This window comes from Rhinolophus hipposideros, assembly GCF_964194185.1.
Source record: "Rhinolophus hipposideros genome assembly, chromosome: 18".
NCBI classification, from domain to species: domain Eukaryota; kingdom Metazoa; phylum Chordata; class Mammalia; order Chiroptera; family Rhinolophidae; genus Rhinolophus; species Rhinolophus hipposideros.
Genome location: NC_138064.1, coordinates 37,397,921 through 37,412,993, shown reverse-complemented (window position 1 = coordinate 37,412,993; position 15,073 = coordinate 37,397,921). Strand labels below are relative to the sequence as shown.

Sequence of the window (15,073 nt, the reverse complement as noted above, 5' to 3'; positions counted from 1 at the left end):
CCCTGACCAATTTTAAGAAAAATGTATGAAATTCCTATAGCATTCTTTTTCTTTCCACACTACAATTTTTATTTCTTTGCTTGTAAGTAATATAAATGGATCATTTACTTCTTTAATTTACATATTATATAATTAATGATTACTTGATTGTCTTTTTTAGGGCAGTCTGTACCAGTGTTGTTTTACTTGGGTTGTTAAGAAATGATATACTGTGCCATGTGACAAACAGAGCTTTATTAACTTTTTATGCTGGTAAGAAAAGTCTTATATTAGGACAACTATCATTTCTATTAAGCTCTAGTCTACTAATATATTAATCTTTTGTTAAAGAAATTACTTTTCTCCATTTCAAAATTATTTGTAAATGAAAATATTCAAGAATTTCAATAACTTAGACGTACTTTTTTAGTACAGTAGCCACTAATCACATGCCACTATGTAATTTGAAATTAATTAAGACTAAATAAAATCACTAATTCAGTTGTTCACTTGCAATATCACATTTCAGGTGTTCAATTGCTATGTGTGACTAATGGCTACCAAATTAGCACAAAAGAACATTGCTTCATCATAGAAAGTTCTGTCAGACAGCACTGCCTTAGACTCTTAAATTGCCATACTTATTTCAACCTCATTAATCATATTTCTGAAAGAGAAAAAAAGAGTGACAGCTATAAACCAGTCTTGATAGAGAAAATTAGGCACATATATAAAGAAATTATCTAGAATCTTGATTTCCATGTCCTAATGCATTATTTGATATTTTGGATTTTGAGAAAATCTGGGCATTTATTATGACACATTCTTTTAGCTGACTATCTGGTACAAATTATGAGATCTTTACTTAGATGTGTCTATGTTTTTAGATAATAAAATGGTAAATTTTTCACGTGTACAATAAATACTATCACGATTATAAATTCAACCAGGATATAAAGAGTTTTAACTAAAAGAACTATTTGCATAAAGCAAATCTGATATGTACTTATTGAATTCTTTAAAAGCAATGTGCTACTCTTGCACTATTTCTAAAAATGGACAGTGAGGTGATGATAAAGTCTTAGATATTTGAAATGAACCTTATGAAATGAAGCATTTGTTTCTTTTATTTATTATTACTAGTAAATAAGTTTAATTATGAAATATACTAAGTATTGAGGATACTAAGACTTTGAAAATAAGAATAGTGTCGAAAACTCATAGTTAAAACCTAAAAATCCTAAATGAATCAAAATGAAGTTAACACTAATTATCTCCTGTGCAATAATAAGATTAAGTTATGATAGTCTTTTCTAAATAGAAATTAAAGCATTAATAATATCTCCAAGCTGTTAGACATGTTGCTTAGTTTAGGCAGTTGGGTGGGGTAGAAATAACTCTTGAATAGACTATTTTTAGAATGGGAAAAGCTTTTTGCCTTGTTCTCAGTTGTTAGCTGTCCTTTTTGCTAAAAAGGAAATGATTCAGCTCAAAAAGTCCATGAGGTAAAAATATTCTTATAACAATATATAAACATATATTATTCAAACAGAAACATGGCTTAGTATGTTTATACACATACACCAATATATATACACACACATAGTATTTAAATGTGAATATAATGACCCTGTAATTCTCAAGAAAGGAACTAAGTGGGGAGTTATTTCAGAATTGTTATTGTAGAAAGTAGCTAAAAAATGCAGTTGTGAAAAAGTCTTTTTTAAACTATTTACACTATTTTTTTTTTACTGAAATCAGACCAGAGAAATTTCTTAATTGCAAGTAAATATGATTATGAACTTCTAGACAAAACATATCTATTTGGAAGATTCGGTTTGTAAGATACAAGCAAACTATTGGAAAGCATATTTACACCTTACCTTTTGTGTGGATGCTTCCTGACATAAGAGCTCTAGACATGAGAAATGATCTCTAATCCTTTAAGAATCTTGAGAGTATCTGAAACAAGTGATTTCTTCTTGTTCTACTGTTCACAGATAGAGTAATGATGTCTAAAGGTGATACAAGTTTTTACCCCAGTACAGAAGGAGCAGCTACATGAGCTAAGATAGGCAAACCTGAAGTACTAACCAGTGAAAAGACAAGATTAAGGTTGGTAGGAGAACTGTGGAGAACAGATACACAATAAATATTCATCTTGGAGTAAATGATAATGGCTCCAAAGTATTACAGAAATTCATGTGATCTGTTTGCTAAGGTGGAAGATGTCTTGGTAAGCAATTGAAAAAAAATTTTTTTAAAAATCCTTGAAGAGTTTCATAATTCAGGGCTTGGGATGTTATTGGGAAATAGCCAGAGTTGGAAGTTGACAGAGTCAATATTAGAGTCCACAAGGGAGAAAAAAAAAGGAATTGTTTTAGTAGGTTACTGGGAAAACATAGAGGTGGAGAAGGTAGAAACTGAATTAATTTGTTCAAAGTTTTAATTTCCCCCCACCAACAGACGGAAAAATACTTAGAAAAGTTAAGCTGAAAAATGCAAATGTGGCATTTGAAACAAGATTGAAAATATTCTTGTAAGAATTTGAAGTAACAAGTATGGAAAGTATAAATTAGAGATAAAATTAACTTTATAGAGACCTGTTTAGTACTTTGCAATTGTACCACAGTAACTTTAATTTATAATGACAAAAGTGTTCAGAAGAAATGTTAATTTTCTCATTATAGTAGGAGTAAGAGAAGTATAAAACTTCATAAATTACCAGGCTATCATGAAGTGAAAAAAAAATGAGTTGATAAACATTTCCCTCAATTATAGAAAAGTAGATAGAATAGTGATAAATTACCAGATCTTTCAATAGCTAAGAAAGACTTTTAAAATCTGAATCTGTTTAAAAGTTTTACATTAAGATGGAAAAATATTAAAAGGTGCTTATGGACTACTGCCCAGCAGCATATACAAAAATTAACACAAAATGGATCAGAATTACGGTAAATGTAAAACTTTTAGAAGAAAACATAGATGTAAATCTTCATAACCTTAGATTAAGCAATAGTTTCCTAGATATGATACCAAATGTACAAACCACAAAAGAAAAAATAACTTGGACACGATCAAAATTTAAAAATTTGTGTTTTGAAGAACATTATCAAGAAAGTGAAAAGATGACCCACAAAAGAGAAAATTTTTGCAAAGCATATGCCTGATAAGAGACTTGTTTCTAGGATATATATATATAAAGAATTCTTACAATTCAGTAATTAAAATAAAACATTAAAAATGGGCAAAGAATCTGAAGAGATGTTTTTCCAAAGATGTGAAAATGACCAATAAACACATGAAAGATGCTCAACATCCTTAGCCATCAGTGAATTGCAAATCAAAACCACAATGAGATACCACTGCACGCCCACCAAGATGGCTACAATCAAAAGAACACATAATGACAAGTGTTGACAAGGATGTGGAAAATTGCAACCCTCATACATTGATAATAAAAGTAAAATGAAACGGTCGCTTTGAAAATAGTCAGCAGTTTTTGAAAAGGTTAAACATAGAGTTACCATATGATTCAGTACATGACTCCTAGGTAGGTAGGTAGACAGATAGACTGATATAGGTAGATATAGATAGATATCGCCAACTGAAAAGATGTTCACAAAAAAATGTGTACACAAATGTAGTAGCATTAATTGTAATAGCCAAAAAGTGGAAAGAACCCAAAAGACCATCAACTCATGAAAGAAATGTGTATTTCATATAGTGGAATGTTATTCAACCATAAAAAGAAATGAAATGCTGCTTCTGCTCCTGGTACTTGCTTGTGTGCTTGTTCAGTGTAGACTTGGTACCTCTTTTGTGAAATGGCAGCTAAGGGGACTCCAGAGCTTGCCATGGCTGTCATGATCATCAAAAAGCCAAAAGAAGGAGTCAAAACTGAGAACAGCAATCAGATTAATTTGAAGGTGATGGGGCAGGATGGTTCTGTGTCACAGTGTAAGATTAAGAGGCATACATTACTTAATAAATGAATGAAAGCCTGTTGTGAACTCCAGGATTTGTCAACAAGGCAGATCAAATTCCCAATTTGAAGGTCAGCCAATCAGTGAAACAGATATACCTGCACAGTTGGAAATGGAGGATGAAAATACAATTGATGTGTTACTGCAGCAGGCAGTAGGTGTCTACTAAAGAGGGAACTTTATTCCAGAACTCTGTTCCTACAGCCTGAAAATACATTCTCAGTTAGAAAACCGCAATTTGGTTCCACCACATCCTGACGACTGCTGTATAGTTTTCTCTATTCTTTCCTTTTCCCTTTGCTCATTCTGTTATTGTACATCAAATGAAGATGCAATGGGAAAAATACTGATTCAGTGAAAATACCTTTTTTCATTATGCTCATGCTCATTTAGCTCTTATATTTATATGCCAGTAGGTTATTTTGCTTTATCCATTTAACAAAATGAGAACATATAAATCCTTGCATACTTTGTTTGATTGGGGAATTTTAATGTTTTTCATTTATCAAAAAGACAGTTTTCTAACTTTTTTGTATGTAACTGTTACATGTAGGACAACCTTTAAGTTGGGATCAATTATTCTAAGAGAAATGAATTCTAGATAGTCTTCCCTTCAAACCAAGCATCTTGTTCTTTAAATAAACTTTTTAAAAAAATGTAAAAAAGATGTGAAGTGCATGCTACAGCATGGATGAATTTTGAAAACATTACATTGTCAAAGAGCTAGTCACAGAAGACCAGATAGTATATGATTTCATTTATATAAATGTTCAGAATAAGTAAATCTATACAGACAAAGTAGGTCAGTGGTTGTGTGAGCACGGCTGAGTGGGGTGAGAGGTATTGGAGAAATCGGGTGTGACTACTAATGGGTTATAGCATATTTTGGGGGTAATGAAAGTATCTGTTAATATACTAAAAACCATTGAATTGTACTTTAAATGGTGAATTGTGTGATATGCGAACTATATCTCAATGAAGTTGTTAAAAAGTTTAAGGCTGATTGAATTACATGTGGGGTAAGAAAGATATAACTAATACAGGTTTTTGTAACTGAAAAAAGGAAGAGAAGGGAGTCCTGTTTCACACAGAAACCATAAAATCTCAAATGTGTGGATGTCTCCAGAATAGTTTAGAGTTCTGAGTAATTATTCAACTATTGTCTTTTTGCATTGTCTATAAAAATAGTTTCGGGCTTATTAAATATCTAAAAACTTTTTAAAATTTTTGTTTAAATATTTGTTCTTGTTTTTAAATTTGCATGCAAGCAGTAAATTCATATATTCCTTGAAACAAGTAAGAGAACCTTCAAGATATGTTTTGCATTATTCTATAGTAAGGATCAGAATAATCTTCCTAGTCTTGTATACAGACATGTGATCTGAGAATAATAAGCATTCAACTGCCCTTTAAAAATTGCTACTTAGAGAGAACTAGACATTTGTATTAATTTATTAGTGTAAGATCTCCTTTTATTAGAAAATTGAATGCTATCATAAATGAATGCTGTTATTCCCATCACCAGTTACACCCTAACCATATTCTATTTGTTCTTTTTTGTTGTCTTAGAATGTATCTCCTCCTATCAGAGGCCACTTTTTTCTGATCCTGTCCTGATTCACCTCTTCCTTTAATTATCATTTTTCTCTCTCCTCGTCCTCAGTCTCGTTCCCACTGATGAATCATTCCCACCTATATATTAGTTTGGTGCAAAAGTAATTGCTGTTTTTGCAACTTTTAACTTTTTAAACTGCAACTACTTTTGCACCAAACCTAAATAGAAACATATACTGGTATCACCTACCTTTAAAAGAAAAACTTCTCCATGAAACATATATTATCCTGTACTATTGCTCATTTCCATGTTCTGCTTCAGCACCAAACTTCTCATAAATGTTTACACACACCGTCATTTCCTTACTTTAGAGTCACTCTTCCTTTTTTTTCTTTTTTTAAAATTTATTGACAATTATTTTGTCAATAATAAATGCAATTGGGTGACAATTGTTAGTGAAATTACATAGATTTCAGGTGTACAGTTCTGTATTACATCATCTATAAATCCCATTGTGTGTTCACCACCCAGAGTCAGTTCTCCTTCCATCACCATATATTTGATCCCCCTTACCCTCATCTCCCTTCCCCCACCCCCCTTACCCTCTAAACGATTGTCTGTGCCTATGAGTTTTTGTTTCTCATTTGTTTGTCTTGTTCTTTTGTTGTTTTTGGTTTATATACCACATATCAGTGAAATCATAGGGTTGTCTGCTTTTTCTGTCTGACTTATTTTACTTAGCATTATACTCTCAAGATTCATCCATGTTGTCACAAATGTTCCTATATCATCTTTCCTTAACGCCGAATAGTATTCCATTGTGTATATATACCACAACTTCTTTATCCATTCATCTATCGAAGGACATTTTGGTTGTTTCCATGTCTTGGCCACCATAAACAAAGCTGCAATGAACATTGGAGTACACGTGTCTCTATAGAGAAATGCTTTCAGAATTTTTGGGTAGATACCCAGGAGAGCGATTGCTGGGTCATGTGGTTATTCTATTCATAATTTCTTGAGGAACCTCCACACTGCCTTCCACAACGGCTGCATTCCCACCGACAGTGTATGAGGGTTCCTTTTTCTCCACAGCCTCTCCAACACTTGTTACTGTTTGTCTTGTTGATGATAGCCATTCTGACTGGGGTGAGGTGATATCTCATTGTGGTTTTTATTTGTATTTCTGATGATTAGTGATGTTGAGCATTTTTTCATATGTCTATTTGCCATTTGTATGTCCTCTTTGGAGAAATGTCTCTTCAGGTCCTCTACCCATTTTTCAACTGGGTTGTTTGTTTTTTTGTTGTTGAGTTTCATGAGTTCCTTGTATATTTTGGATATTAGCCCCTTATCAGAGGCATTCTTTGCAAAAATCTTCTCCCATTCAGTTGGTTGCCTCTTTATTTTGTCGATGGTTTCTTTTGCTGTGCAGAAGCTTTTAAGTTTCATGTACTCCCATTTGTTTATTTTAGCTTTTACTTCCATTGCCTTTGGAGTAAAATTCATAAAATGCTCTTTGAACCCAAGGTCCATAAGTTTAGTACCTATGTTTTCTTCAATGCAGTTTATTGTGTCAGGTCTTATGCTTAAGTCTTTGATCCATTTTGAATTAATTTTGGTACATGGTGACAGATAGCAGTCCAGTTTCATTCTTTTGCACGTGGCTATCCATTTCTCCCAGCACCATTTATTGAAGAGGCTGTCTTTCCTCCATTGTATGTTTTTAGCTTCTTTGTCAAAAATTATCTGTCCATATTTATGTGGTTTTATTTCTGGGTTCTCAATTCTATTCCATTGGTCTTTGTGTCTGTTTTTCTGCCAATACCATGCTGTTTTGATTATTTCTGGATTTTTTTTTTTTGAGTGGTTACCCTTAAGTTTATGTAAAAGAAAGTTTGATATTTAGAGTATTCCATTTTCTTCAGCATGCTTACTTTCTCCATTCCCATATTCCGGTTCAGGCCTTTACTCTCCCCTTTTTTATGTTGCCACAAATTGTCCCTGTTGATGGTGGTCAAATAGCCTCCTTTAGTATTTCTTGTAGTGCAGGTCGTGTATTAGAAAATTTCCTCAGCTTCTGTATGTCTGGAAAGGTCTTTATTTCTCCTTCATATCTAAAGGATATCTTTGCTGGATATATTATTCTTGGCTCATAATTTCTCTCTTTTAATAGTTTGAATATTTTGTTCCACTCCCTCCTGGCTTGTAGAGTTTGTGCTGAAAAATCTGATGATAATCTAATGGGCTTTTCTTTGTAGGTTACTGTCTTCTTTTCCCTGGCTGCCTTGAGGATTCTTTCTTTGTTGTTGATTTTAGACAGCTTCAATACAATGTGAAGGCCTGTTGGGATTAAGGTAATCAGGTGTTCTATTTGCTTCTTGGATTCGAGGATCCAGTTTTGTCCACAAGTTTGGGAAGTTCTCATCAACAATTTGTTTGAATATATTCTCTGTTTCCTTCTCTCTTCTCCTTCTGGTATGGCCATTATTCTTATATTGCTCTTTCTGATAGAGTCAGAATGTTCTTGTAGAGTTTTTTCATTTCTTTTAAGTCTCAAGTCTCTTTCTTCTTTCATCTGTGTAATTTCCAGGTTTCTATCTTCAATGTCACTGATTCTTTCCTCCATCTGGTCAACTCTACTACTTAAGCTGGTTATTTCATTCTTAATTTCTTCTATTGAGTTCTTAATCTCCAGAAATTCCATTTGGTTCTTTTTTAAAGTTTCAATCTCTTTCGTAAAATGCTCATGTTGTTCTTTGAATGTGTTTCTGAGTTCATTAAATTGCCTTTCTGTGTTTTCTTGCATCTCGTTGAATTTTTTTCAGAAGTGCAATCTTGAATTCCCTGTCATTTAAGTCACATATTTCCATATCTTTAAGATCCTTTTCTGGAGACTTTTCACTTTCTTTCTGAGCTGCCTTGTTGCTTTGGTTATTCATGGCAATTACTGATTTATTATTTCTCTTTCTAGACATCTTCAGGAGTGGCTTCTGCAATAGATCGATAGAAAGAGGTCTTTCTTTTGTTTTCCAGTACTTGTTGATAGAATGTTTTATTTTCTCTCTGACTGCAGCGTTTTTTTTCCTCTATCACACAGTAGTGCTATGTTTTCTCTGCACTATTCCAGCTTCTCACACAATGGGGGGATTCCTTGAGAGACCGGCTTCTCCTCTGTTAACAGTTTGCCTGGGTCACAGGGTGCAGTGTCCGTGTGGGGATGCGGAGAGCTTTTGAAGTTCCAAATCTCTTCCTGCACCAGATTCAGAGCCCGTTTGTTTCAGCAGTTCTGTATACTCCTAAAGGGATCTGCCCAGATAGGTGGGGCCATGGGCGGGGTGAGTTGTGAGAGGTGGCCAGAGCAATGGTGGCGACCACCACCACAGCCGGTCCCACTTCCACAGCTCCCTCCCCTTTGCAGGAACTAGTTGGGCTGTGAATCTGTGTCTGCGGTCCACAGTTTTCAGAACAGGAAATATTCTGTTCTTTTGATCTGACACTGCTACTGTTCCACTTCTAGCACTGGGCAGGTGGGGGCGGGGCGAGCTCTGGGAGGGTAGGGAGGGGGCGGCTAGTCTCAGTGCCTAAGGCTTCCGTTCTCCGCTCGGCAATGAGGGCTTAAACCACCGTTTTCAGCCTTCTTCCCTCAGTCTTTTCTCCGAGGTCTCTGCCGTGAGCGTTGGGTTCAGCCGTGCTATACGCTGTCCCCTCGGCCGTGTGGGCCATAAGCGGAGCCCTAGCAGTCCGAGTTCTTCCCTCTCCTGCAGCTGCGGTAGTTCCGGGATGCAGGGAACTCGGAGCACTGAGCTTGGTCTGTGTCCTGCGCCCGTGCGGCTCCGTCCCTGCACTTCTCCCTTCCTTCCTCCCCTGCTCACGCAATTCTCCCACCTTTAGGTGAATTTAGTGGTGGGCCTCTTTGTCTTGCCTGTCTGCTGTGCAGGGAGTCCTTTGTGGAGTTATTGTTGTTTGATTAGTTGTAAATTCCAGGGGAACTTTACAGAGGCTCACCTCACGTCGCCATTTTGATGATGTCCAATAACCAGAGTCACTCTTCTATATACTCTTATCCAGCTTCTGCACCTCACCACTTCACCACTGTACAGGTTGGACAATACTTTTTAAAAGAATATCAATAATCTATAAGGTACCAAGTTTAATGGACATTTCTCTATCTTGTACTCCATTGTCCAGCTAGAACAGTTGAATACTTCCTCTTTTTTGAAAAACCTCTTTGTCTTTAACTTATATAACATTCCTTGGCTTTACCTTATCCTTCTAAAATTGCTCTTTCTCAGGCTTCTTTTCCTCTTCACTTCTCTTAAGTGTCAGTATTCTCTGAGCTCAGTCCTCCATTGTCTACTCTTCTTTCTCTATTCACTTTTCTTTCTGTCTTTCTTCCTAGAATTGCATTCATCTCCCTATGGCTTTAAATACCACCTATATTATCATGACACCACATTTAAATCTCTTGCTAAATAGTTCTTTCCACTCTAACCCTGTTTACCCCTTCTTAGAAATGGTTTCACTACCTACCTACATGGCTGATCAAGTCAGAATCTAAAATTCATGTTTGATTCTTCTGTCTCCCTCATTCTCTATAATTGTTCTGTTAGCAAGTCTTATCAATCCTATCTCCAAAATCTATCTTAAGTCTATACATTTACTTTTATCTCTTTGCTCTAGTAATGTACAAGGTTGGACAATTAAGTTTGTGAACTCATCCTAGAAGAAGTGCTACATACCTCATTGCTGAAGATCATTACAATCACTTTCAAAGTACTCTCCTTGGGAAGCTATGCACCAATACCAGTGCCTAGTCCACCCTTTAAAGCAATTTTGGAACTCTTTTTCTGAAATGGCTATCAGAGCTGTCATCGTATTATCCTTGGTGTCCTGAATGTCATCAGAATGTCTTCCTTTCCATATTTCTTTTATCTTCAGGTAAAGAAAGTCATTGAGGGCCAGATCAGGTGTTTATGGAGGGTGTTCCAATATAGTTATTTGTTTACTGGCTAAAAACTCCCTATAAACAGTGCTGTGTGAGCTGGTGCATTGTTGTGATGCAAGAGCCATGAATTATTGGCGAAAAGTTCAGGTCCTCTAACTTATTCACACAGCCTTTTCAGCACTTCCAAATAGTAAACATATCTGTTTGTCCAGTTGGTACAAATTGATAATGAATAATCCTCTGATACCAGAAAAAGTTAGTGACATCAGTACAACAAGTTCGTGAATTTAATTGTCAGACCTCTCATCTCTTGCCTGCACTCTCTTCTTGGCCTCCCAACTGAGCTTTCAGTTTTCCCCCTTCTGGTAAGTACCATCCAGCTTCTAGCCAATTTTCTTAAAAGAAAAAGGGATCATGATAATTCCCATTTAAAATGTTGAAATGGTTTCTCATTACATTAGCCAGCAGCTCTGCAAACATATTTTCTGGAGTCAAATCCTGGTTTCACCATTTTCTAGCTGTGGAATCTTGGGAAACTTGCTTAAATCCTCTGTGACATGATATGTGGGTGGTAAAGTTGAAGAAGATAATTCATGTAAAGTACTTATAAATGTGCCTGGCACTCAGTAAATATTCACAGTTGTTATTAATGTTGTATGGCCTACAAAGCCCTGTGTGATCAGACTTCTGTGGGCCAAAGGTCTTAGGCTAAATACTTGAGAATGCCTTTCTTAATGACTTTCTTCAGAGTGGGGTTCTCCTTCACCTTTTCTCTATCCCAGCAACCTGTTTATACTACTCGTCTCTAATTATCTTTTTCTTTTGTTTGTTGCCTGTCCTCTCCCCTAGATGGTCAGCTCCATAGAGAGAGACTGTGTTTAGCTTGTCACTATTTTAGCTCTAGGACCTAGCACCGTTCTGACCACATACCAGGAATTTATTATACATTTGTTGATAAAATAGATAATGGCTCTCACATTTGTATCAAGACCTTTGGACATTTACTTTTTGGTCAGCTTTTCATTCTCATTCAATTGGACTTTGAATAAAATATAACATTTATTTATAATGCTGTAATGTGTTTTGCATGTCATGGTGGAGAATCTTATCTTCTCCCTTAAAATTTTTTATATAAAGACTAAATTGGGGAAGAACAAGAAAGGTTGCTAATGAAATTTCTTTGGTTTGTAAGATAAGCTTTCTCACATTTTCATATTGCACTTTCAGTGTGTAGAATAGCTTCTGACTTTCACAAAAGGAAATTTTGCAAGCATGATACTGTGCAGTATCAACATAGTTTATACTGGTTGTTCCTTTTGGATCCCACCCAAAGGATATTTGTTATTGAAGTACCTGAAAGGCCTTAAAATAGTCTTACAGAGTGAACACTCAGAATAGCATTATAGACACATATTTCAATTAGAGTTAAATTATGGGTTAAAAGATAAAAAGTATCATTAGAGTATTATACTTTTATAGTTTCTAATACTTTTCTTGTCAACATACAAATAAATGGAAAAAGTATATCTAATAAAAAGTGGAGGTTTTTCTTCCAGGTTACACTCACATCAAATAGTTGCTCACAATTTTCTTTTGCTTCTAAAATACAAAACTTCTTGAAAGACATAGTCTAATATATTAATCTTTAAATGGAAATCATATATATTTTCCCCTTGGCACTTTAAATATAATAATGTTTTTGTGGTTCAGTACAGTGTTTTGGTTAGATCCATTTCATAAAAATATTTTCTTTAGAACAAAAAATATTTTCAACAAAAGAAAGGGAATTTTTTAGTGTATACCTTACTATTATTGGATTAGTCATCCAATAAACTAGACTTTAGTTTTGGCTCATTTGTTACATAACCTTGGTTATGTAAGCAAACTTTTATTAATGTTCTAATTTTTCTATGAGATAAAATGAAGAAGTTGAAAACTTACAGTCTTTTGTAGTCTTTGAAAATGTTGATAACAGAAATCAGATTTTCAGTTCAAATTATGTGTTGGTTTGATTAAGGAAATAAAAAATTAATTTTTCCTAATAGCTTCTGCCTCTTTAATACATATGAATGACTTGATTAAATGATATTAAAATACGATCTTTTTGAGGTTTCCTAGTGGTGTTTTGGAGAATTGACAGTTGACAATAAATAAGCCTAATCATGCTGAATAAGGGGGATTTAATAGTTTAATCAAGAAATTAAGTATCTTAAATTTCTGTTCTTATTTTATATACATAATATATATATGTTATATATATATAACATATGTGATGGTAGGTGAAAGACTGTAATATCTCATTTTTATGCTTTTGTGCATAAACAGTCTAAAATTTTGGCTGTATCAGGGAAATGAAATTTGGAGTAAAGACAAGTATAAACTATTTTTTGTTGTTAATAAATAGCTTTTATATTATACTTAAAAAAACACTGTTAAGCCTTTTTAAGGATGAAAAATGAGAGACAAGATAGTAGCATGCATCTGCCAAGGAGATACTGATTTTAGAGAGGACTTTTTTCCTTCTAGTTTGTTGAAAAGTGGGAGTGGAGGATAGTTAGTGAGACTTTGAAGAAATTTAATTCTTAAAATCTTGGTATCATATTTTTCCTAGAATATGGACTGTTTGTTTCTACTCCAACTTCTGAGGTTTCAGGAAATTCTATTTAGAAGTCTAGGTAATTAAACAATGTGCTCAAGCACTTACATTGTCACTAACAATGAATTCAGGGAATTCAGGTGATTTTTTTTTGTTTTAAACCTGCCAACCCATACTTTGGCCTGTTTAAAACAAGTGTTACTTGTAACCAGTGTTATTGCAGTAGTTGACACTTGATGTTTGATTTATACAGTTATAAATAAAATGTTCGTTTTAATGAAATCCAATTTTAACAGGCTGAAAATTAAGCTGGTTAAGGGATTTAATTAGAAACTAAGCCTGAAGGGCTGAGGTTAAAAAGGAACAATGATGCTTTGTGATGACAGTATTAGTTAATGTCTTCTGTGGTAGTATATGCCCAAGTGGATAGTCCATAAATATAATTTGAAATGAAAATGGTACTGGAAATAAAAAAATAAAATATGATCTTTTTCAGATCACTTCAGTACTTTTTTAAATGCTGAATTAAGTTATTTTAAAAATGTTATCTCAAACTTAAAAATGTATTTTCTGAAAACGTTTTTTTCTTACCGGAACTAATAATGAAAAAAGTTCAGTATACAATGGAGAATCTTGATAACTAGCCCTTCTTTCATTTGTCCTCCCTTTCCCTGTGTTGCAGTAAAAACTGTTATATTAAGTCAAATCTGTACAATATTATGCTTCAGGTATGATTTTACTTGAGTGGAATTATTGATTTCATATGTGGCAAGCATTTCACTTGCATTGGTTAACTTAAAAAATCATTAGTAAAAATAAAGCCAAAACTCATTAAAACAATATTATATACACCTACAAAAGACCCTTAGACTTAAAAAATAAATCTTTAAAACCACTTAGATTGTGTTTATTTTTGGTATTCTTCAACAGTCCCTCATACAACGTTGACATTAGGAAGCAAGCAAGAATAGTTTTGATCTGACTCCTAGAATGTACTTTTAAACATGGTGGGCTCAAGATAGGGAAATAAAAAAAAAATAGACCTTTTGTTACATAAGGAAATACTAGGAATAATGAGTGATTCCCAATATCAAAATCCAGCATTGTTTTCTAAAGCATATGTTCCATAGACTTTGGTGATCTCGAACCACTGGAATCATAGTTCTTCCAGGAGTCATTAAAATATTCTGTCAACAGCCAATTTAGCCATTGGGGTGGGACAAAATCTCAGGTATATAGATTTGTCTACATGTCTTTATTTTTTTGTGGAACACCTCAAATTGAATGTTAGAAATCACTTCCATTTGTTTTACTAATCTTTGCTAAGCTGAAAGTTCTAGTTTTCTTTTATATGAATCAATAATAGCAGTTCCCATATTTCCAAGGACACAACAAACACCTATTCCAAGTTAGTTGTTTTACCATGTTTTTTTGCAGCCTTACATCTGTCAGAGGGTAAATGGTTGTGTCTTGTTTTCCTTTGTACTATGCATTCACTTTAAAATTCCTTATGAACCAACACAGAACTTAAATTCTCTTTAAATATTTTTGTTTTACAAGAAGTAGCATGGTATAATAGAAAACATTTGGAACTTAAAATAAAAAGAATTGGATTTCTTCCTTGAACAGTTCATCAACATGAGCTTGGGAAAATTGTTTTAACCTAACTCTTACTTTTCTTTATGATGAATCTGAAACTAGTGACAATTTCTTCTGCATTTACTTCATGGGCTTTTTTGCAAGTATCAAATGATATGTTTGTAAAAGTATTTGGTAGACCATGAAGTATTCAAAATTGATGGTGGGATTAAGACCATATGAAAATATTTTTCAGCCTTTAAAAACAAATACAGGAAAACAAGACTAATTTTATTTACTTAGTGAAATGTTAGTGGGGTGTTATAGCTTAATAGTAGCTGTCTATGTGTAATATAGGTATAACAATTTAATGATCCCTGGTTACCTAACATAAACTAGTTTTTGCATAGTAGTGTTTTTTTTTAAGTAAA

At 34.0% G+C, this 15,073-nt stretch overlaps 1 protein-coding gene and 1 pseudogene across 7 annotated transcripts in view; both read left to right on the top strand.

The window, feature by feature from the left end:
• The window catches only part of RUNDC3B (RUN domain containing 3B), a 132,405-nt gene that overhangs the window by 66,555 nt on the left and 50,777 nt on the right, over positions 1 to 15,073 (top strand). The gene's annotated exons all lie outside the window — the stretch shown is intronic.
• On the top strand, positions 3,846 to 4,134 carry LOC308510297 (small ubiquitin-related modifier 2-like; annotated as a pseudogene). The gene has a single exon. The product of its transcript is annotated as a small ubiquitin-related modifier 2-like (transcript).